Raw genomic sequence first — 8750 nt, forward strand, 5'->3', positions numbered from 1 at the left:
TAGCCGACTGCCAGGTGCTGTGACGTTTTCAGTTTACCAAGGATAATCACCTTCCTATTTTCTTCTCCTTGTAAATTGCTGCCTATAATAAGTCACCACTTCTATCTTTTGGGGAATGTATTTTAAGTACATTATGAATACAGCCTGCTTGAGTTGTTCTTTATAGGCTTCTAGAGCCAATAAATTATGAAAATAAGTTATATTTGTTTATTAATTCACAATGGCATGAAGCTAATATGTTTTTTAAAAAACAAACAAAGAAAGTGGTATAGGGTTGTTGGATTATTTTTTAAATCCAGTGTACATGATATAAACAGAATGGCCAGATGCAGATAATGATATGGCTCAGGAACACTTTAATACAAGGGTAAGGAATATATGGATCTCCAGATATTGTTGGATTCCAGGTCCCATCAGCCCTATCCACCACAGCTAATATTGAGGGCTAATGGGCATCATAGTCCAACACCTAGAGGGGCTATAGAGTCTCCATCCGTGCTTTAATTAATACTTAGAAGCAAACATTTTAGAGTTATTGCTTGCAAGACAAGCTATACTTGCATGATAAACTATGCCTGATCACATTCTCTCATATGTTGTTGTTGTGTGCCTTCATGTCATTTCCAACTTATGGCACCACTAAGAAAAACTTCTCATGGGGTTTTCTTGGCAAATTTCTTCAGGGTGGGCTTGCCATTGCCATCCTCTGAGGCTGAAAGTGTGATCTGTCTGGCTGACCCAAGATTCAGAGCCTGGTTTCCAAAGTCCCAGTCCAACATTCATACCATAACACCCATCTCTTGAACTGGAGAAACCCTATTTCTATTGACTTCTGCCCATTGTGGGTACAAGGGTAACTCAACAGGCACAGGAGAGTAGGGTTGCCAACATTTTTATTTCTCCTGCTACTGTGGTTTTAACAATAACCTGATGCACAAGGCTTAAGCAGGTCATTATTTTTCCACAACATAGATCTGTGCTTGGAATAACTGCTTCAAAATTTCCATACGCAGGGTGCCTTTTGAACAAATAGAAGTAAGGGAAGTTCAAGGAGGCAAAAAAGTGTCTCACAGGGGATTGGCAAATCTAATGGACAGTACTGGCCATGTCTTGTTTTCTTGTTCTCATTCATTATGAGTTCCCTTGTGAATGTCATTGTTATTTGGACAAAGGAGAGACATGAAGAAATGGAGAGGAGCTTTGAAAGCTTCTTTCTCTTACACACTGAATCCCAATTTTCCCTTCCTAAGTTTGGTATTCTAAGCAGAACTCTGTGTTAATGGTATTGAACTCACACACATACATATGCAACATCAGAGGCTGCATAGGGTGATTACCTATGAGAGACAGGTGGGCTGCTTTCCTGTTGAAAGTATTATTTCCCAATCCATTACTCTTTCCTGTAACTCTATAAATAATTAAGAGGGTATGCCTAGTTCAGAGGAATTACTCATATCTCTTGCCAGGAACAATCATGGCTTCAGCAGCAGCATAAAGCACCATACTACAACAGGCTGCTTTTATTTTAAGGTCTCTGAATATAAAAATATTTGGCAGATATTGTGTGTGTGTGTCCCACAGCCCTTAAAAGCCACAGCTTGTTAAATGATCTAGCATTCATACATTAAAGGAATAAAATGTATTTAGCATAATTCTAATAAAAATCCAGTCTCGAATCTTAATTCCTTTGTAAAATCAGCTTTTGCATATCATATACCTGCTGCTGTTTTGGAAAACATACTTTGTTGCTACTTTGTGGCAGGGTTTTTCTTCAAAAACAATGTTTGCTTTTGGCTCTTTTGATCATTAAATGGTTCCTTGTGACAGTACAGATACAGTACATTAAATGAACCATATATGGCAAAGTGTGTCTTAATATGCTGGTGTGCGGAATCTGATGTACTTCTCAGGATATTTGCAAATATACTTTTCAAGATTGTTGTTGTTGTATGTCTTCAAATCATTTCTGATTTATGGCAACCCTAAGGTGAACCTATCTTGTTTTTTTCTTGTTAAGTTTCTTAAGAGTGGGTTTGCCATTGCCACCCTCTGAGGCTGGGGCTGAGAAAGTGTGACTTGCCCAAAGTCACCAAGTGGATTTCCATGGCGGATTGAGTCATAGACCAGTGTTGGAACTACTACACCATGCTGGCAAGATACCATTTGACTAATCAGACTGAATATTATTTTTTCTGTTACTAGTGTTAGGACTGTTTATGTAGCCAAAATATGTGCAATTTATAAATAACACAAAGGTAGTAGCATGCTTGGGAGAACCTCAAGGTTTGTTTCAGGGGGGGGGGAATAGAGGAAGCATCCTAAATTAGAGAGTGTAGTGTTCCAAAAATAAGCTGTGGAAGACAGATCATGCTTATTTATACACTTTTTCCAATGCTGCTTCCAAAAAAGAAAGTACTTCACACAGCACCTAGCTAGTCATAATAGCTTAAATAAACTTATGGAGGTCAATGAATACTGGTCAGGGTGGCTATAAACCACCTCCAGAACCAGAAACAATGGGTCCCATCATACACCACACAAATTCATACACACACACACTCAAACAGATTTTGAAAACAAGAGATAATTAGTTGCTGCAGAGTGTAGAACAAGAGTGTTTCTGCACTCATAAGATATTGTCAGACTTCCTACATGCTATCATGAACAGATGTTGGACTGGATGGGCTTTTGGTCTGATTCGGCAGGGTTCCTCTTTTCTTCTTAGGTAGGAAGGAAAATCAGAAGCATATCCGCAATACACAATTATAATACTTTAATACCACTTAGGTGCCAGCATGATGTAGTGGTCTGAGCACTGGACTATGACTCTGGAGACCAGGCTTCGTCTCCCAGCTCAGCCATGTAAACCAACTTGGTGACTTTGGACAATTTGCTCTCACTAGGGCTCAGAAGATGGCAATAGCAAACCCCTTCTGAAGGAACTTGACAAGAAAACCTTGTTATAGGTTTGTTTTAAGGTTACCATCAGTTGGAAATGACTTAAAGACACAACAACAACAACAACAACAACAGGACTTTTACTGTCATGACTTCATCCTCTGGAATTCTATGAGTTGTAGTTTGGTGAGATATTTTGACTTCTCTTGTGCTAGAGCATTCTACTGCACTTGCTTGAATGGTAACACTAGAGCAGAGAAATGCATCACATAACTTCAAATGCCAGGATTCCTAGGAAGTAGACATGACAGTTAAAGTGGTAATGAACTGCTATGATTCAGTTGACTGAGCCTTGAATAGCAGTATTCCACATGGCAACATTTTGTTACAACTTTCACTTGTATATTATATGTCAGATTTACTATTGTACATGCATTGCAAAATGACATAAATGGGACCTTTAACATAATGTGGGCCCGGTACAGATGGGCCTTCCATGACACCCTCGTCACCTGCTAGGGTTGCCTGGGGGTGGAGTGACCGCATGCCCCGCATACAGATGGCACACAACAATGACATCACAGCCGCACTGTGTCCATAGTGCCATGTGACATCATTGCTGCAAAAAGGAGCTGCTTCTGCATGCTCCTTTTTTGTTGCGCAGTGGTACCGTGCAATTTGGTTGCTGCAGTACCACTGCGTAGCAATGAGAGGCGTTTCCCGGCCGCCTTTTCCTGGCGCTGTGTACTGCACCTTCATCTGTATTCCTGATTTGTACTCCAGGGTGCATTTTTTATATATGTCTACTCAGAGGTCCGTTCTATTAGGTTTAATAGTGATTACTGTTCAGAAAATATGTATGATTGCAGCCAGTCAGCCATGCCCTGTTCCCCTTCCCATTGGTTTCCCAATTCCCAATAGTCAACCAATATTTTATAGCCACTAAAAACACTACGTCTGTGAACTGGGACCATTAACATAAAGTAGGTTGGGTTCCTGAGGTGTATTCAAGAGTGCATTACAACCTAGATTTAAAATTATGAAATTTTGAGTTTTAAAGATTCTCACAGTGGGAAAATTTATAAACATACTTGTTACTTCCTTTGATAATGAAATTAATGATGAATTACATCTCTAGCAGGCACATATAATGTGTTCTTTCTTAACTCTATAAAATTCAAAATTTCTTATCACATAATGGCCTCAAACAGATAGGCCAAAAGAAGTGATTTCAGGCTGCTTTGGGGTGTAACGTTAAATGATTCATGCCCTTGAAGCAGCCAGAAACTATGCAGCAGCCATACTAAGGGTGGCAAAGCTGGACTAAAAAGAAGCCGAAAGAAACTGCTCCTTCCCAGAAAATGCGTACCTTTGACCATGCATATAAACTCACTGATGCCAGACTGGTTCTAAAGGAGCACTCCATCCTAATCTGCTGGATATAAACTCACCAACGCTGGTGTGCAGCAATGCAAAAAAAAAAAAAGAAAGAAAAAAGAAAGAAAGAAAGAAAGAAAGAAAGAAAGAAAGAAAGAAAGGGGAAAAAAAAAGGAAAGTGTGACACCTCCAATGGCTATCAATACAACATACAAAAACCAGACAGGTCAAGATGGAGCATAGGGTGAAGGAGAGGTGAAGAGGGCATGTGGAGGGGGGACAGGATTGTGCATTGCCAGTGTTTTACTGAGCATACCTCTGCTCCAATGTCCAGTGGAAGATCAGAGGTGTGACTGTGTGCACAATCAAAGGAGGAATCCATTCAGTGGGATTGCATCTAGTCAGGAGGCAGTCACTGGGAGCATGTTCCTTTGCTGGTGCACATGGATGGTGGGGGAAACTTAAACAAACAAACAAACAAAAACAGCAGCATGGCTTCAGGATGTGCCATGAAGTCATGGCATGCACATCCAGGCTGCCTTGGGAACAGGTGGTGTGGACAGCAAGGTCTTGGCCCGCTCTCAGAAAAAGCAGCTTTGGGCCGATCTTTTCTGCCTATCTGCTTGAGCCATAAAGTCCTAATATGTCTGTTCACACCATCAGCTGAACATCAGATGACCAGGCCAAGATATTTTGTTGCCAGCAACACAAGGTGGTCAAGACCATACATCACATTGACAGAGCTTGAGTAACTACCAACATACATATAGTCAGAGACAGAAGCTAGTGCCACTGCCTAATGCATAACTATAGCTTGGAATATTCCACGCACAGTTCCATCTTCATTACCATTCATTGACTTTGCAGGTACACCCTGCTAGCTGTTCTTCCATATGAAAGGAATAAGCAGCTTGAAGATGCCTTTTCAGAAGTCACATTCAAGCCTCATCAACTGCACTGCCAGCCTCCAGGCTGCCTTGAATGTGCATGGACTAACTGCATGGGGCTGGGGCAAACGAGGCTTTGAGCTGCAGTACTCATAGAATCATAGAATAATAGAGTTGGAAGAGACTGCAAGGGCCATCCAGTCCAATCCCCTGCCATGCAAGAAATCCAAATCAAAGCATCCCCGACAGATGGCCATCCAGCCTCTGTTTAAAGACCTCCAAGAAGGGAAATTCCACTACACTCTGAGGAAGTGTGTTCCACTGTCGGACAGCTCTTACTGTCAGGAAGTTCTTCCTAATGTTGAGGTGGAATCTCTTTTGCTGTTGCTTGCATCCATTAATATTTTATTTTTGTGCTCCATCCTATCCCTGCACATAAGCAGCTATGCTCTTGACATCAGTAACACAAAATCAGCAACATCATGGATGCCATGTCACTCTGTGGCCTGCACTGGCACTCACTCTGCAATCCACAGGCAGAGCAGTCAGCAGAACATCTGCACGTATCCACAATACTGATGACACAGAGCAAACTGAGGCAGCTACCATAGTGGGTGCTACAGTCATTCTGCAGTGCACTGCCACCGCTGCCATCCTGATGCCAGCAGACCAACACCCAGGCCACTGCTGGATGTACCCCAGATGTACTAGTGGGATGGGTTCGTCACATCCATCTGGTCTGATGAGTAATGGAAGACATTCTTCTGAATGCCCCATGGTCTTTTCCATGGGCTAGTGGAACTACTCCATCCTGAACTAGAGAGATCTGATGTTGTCATGAGGAAAGACATCCAAGTGAAGAAGAGGGTCACCATGGCCATCTGAGCACTTGCCCACAAAGGCAGCTACAAGTGGACTGGGAGCAGTTCTGGGTTGGCACTATCACTGCAGAAGAAGTGTTGGTGGCATTTGCCCTGGAAAACCTACTGTTCTTATGGACCATGTACCTGGGGAATGCCCATCACATAAGGAGAGCTGCAGAATCTTGTGCCTTATCCTCCATTGTCCTCCAGGGGACATGCCACCACACAAGGTGCTTTGTGGATGTGGAATTGGCTTGGCTGGGTTGACCCACAATGTGAGGGTAATTCAGAACACCATCATTTTTGAGACCATGGAGGCTGGCATATATGTGCCACAGAACCCCATCATCACCATGAGGGGCCAGCAGATCACCTCCCTCCTGGTCTTTGACAGTGCCTTCCCCATTCAGAAGTGGATCATGAAGCCCTACCAGGGCACCACCAATGCCAAGCTGAAATTGTTCAACAAGAAACTGACTCATGCCAAGAATGCAGTGGAAGGCTCAATACAGGTGCATCACCACCCCACTACTTGTTGCAGAGGAGAATCTCATCCCCATCATCCCCTCATGTATCATCCTCCACAACCTGTGCAAGACAAAGGGGGGGGGGTTATGATTTGTGCTGCCCACCCTGGGGGCACCCATAGTAGACAATGACACTGTGAAACAGCGAGAAGCGGAGGCCGTAAGGGAAGCTCTGACAGACTTCTTTTTCACCAGGAGGATCTGAAGTTCCCTCTGACTTCAATCTGTGTTCCAGTCCATTACAACATGCTAAACAGGTCAATAAACATATCCTATCATCCATCCTCTGTGTATGGCTATCATTCATGCTGTTATGCAGTCATTCCTAACAATATGCCTAAGGGACACACACACATACTCACATAGGGAATGGGTAAAAACAGTCATGGCTGAGTCAGCCAGCACCAATTTTCCTGACCACTGACGGATACAGTGAAACAGCAACCAACTGACTTTCTGACAATGTATCGAGTCCCTGCAGTTCAGCCTTCCCTAATGGGGATGGTTACATTTCTTAGCCCAGCAGCCAGCCATTGGGAGCTCTGATTCAAACTTGTCCTGTGGAGGTCTCGATGGGGTAGGAGCCAGGGAAGCCCACATCACCTCAGGCACAACTGCACATAAATGCCCATGTGGCCCTCCACAGCCCTCAAGGACAACAATGGCCAAAAGGAGAGTACCTATACAGACTGCCTACTGAGTACATCAGACCAGAAGGTGGACATTCTCCTGGATGCACTCACCAATGATGCAGCTGCAAGGAGGAGGATGACCACAACCAATTGCCCTAACCAGGGCTTCTACCAGCAAGCCTCCTGTGCCCAGGGCTTCCAGAGGACACTCAAATAGTGCAGAACAAAGTTCAAAGCATTGAAGGGGATCTTCTTCAAGGCCCTGTAAGACTACGGGGAACAACCCCTGGTTAAGAAGCAACCATCCTTTTATAGCAGCTGCATGCCCTATGGGTGAGGACAGGCCAGCCATGCTGGGAGGATTGTCATCCCCCAGGTAAGTGCCCAGGTTCTGCCATGCTCCCTGATGCCCATTCCTACCCCCCTCACCACCCTTGCCTCTCCTTCCCCTCCCATATGCTTCCAGTACTAGTGTCCTTTCTGTCCCCAAACACAGGCATGCGGCAATGGCTGCACCAGGGGAGACGGAGAGGGCAGAGGGATCCACCCAGTGATTGGGTGCACATATGTCTGCTAACCACCCTGTTCCCTTGTTTTTCCCATGCAGATCAGCAGATGGAGGAGAGAATGGCGGCACTGGAGGAGAACATGAAGAGGATTCAGGACACTGTGTGGGCTGTCCTGGAACACCTTGGACCCCTCCAACCCTAAGTCATCCCCTCCCCCTTTTTCTCCCCATCTACTTCCCCCTCCACCTTCCCAGATGCTGTGTTTTACATAGTTTAAACATTGTAGATACAACTTTTTTGTTTTCCTTAAAGTTACGTTTTATTCACATGTGCACAGGATTTCTGGGACGGTGGGTAAAATGAACACAGGGAATCAGTGAGGTGGGCATGCTGGGGGCAGTGCAGGATGGGTTAGCACTGGGAAGGGAGATGGTGCTTGGGAAGAAGATGGTGGTAGATCCAGCTAGCAATTGCCATGTCATTGGTGATAGGTGCTGGATTGTCTTCCCACTTTAGGTGGATTCCTCATTTGGGCATCTCAACCTCTTACTTGGGGGTCATGATAGGGCTCTGCCACTGCCAGCCCACTGAGGAGGCTGACAAATTTGTCTACGAGGCATTGCTCAGGGATCTCCATTTCCATCCCTTCCCCAGGGCCCTGGTGCATCTTAACTTGAATGGGCTTGAAAACCTCCTGGGAGCATTCTGTCTTGGAGGAGTCCTCCCCAACTTTGACTTTGGCTGGCTGGTCAACTGGGACCAAGGCAACTTCATCACTGGCACATAAGCTCCTGGGTCATATGTTGCCATCTTTGCAAGTGAAGGCATGGAGCTCCTTGTAAAATAACATGGTGGTGGCATCCCAGCCATTTTGCACATTGTGATCCCTCACCTTCTTGTACTGTGTCCTGAGGTTTTTGGTCTTTCAAAGACACTCATCACCAGTGAGTTGGTAGCCCTTAACCCTTGTGCCTTCTGCCACCTCATTAAATGTATCAGAGTTCAATTATTATTATTATTATTATTATTATTATTATTATTATTATTATTATTATTA

This window comes from Sceloporus undulatus, chromosome 3 (assembly GCF_019175285.1).
Source record: "Sceloporus undulatus isolate JIND9_A2432 ecotype Alabama chromosome 3, SceUnd_v1.1, whole genome shotgun sequence".
Classification (NCBI taxonomy): Eukaryota; Metazoa; Chordata; class Lepidosauria; order Squamata; family Phrynosomatidae; genus Sceloporus; species Sceloporus undulatus.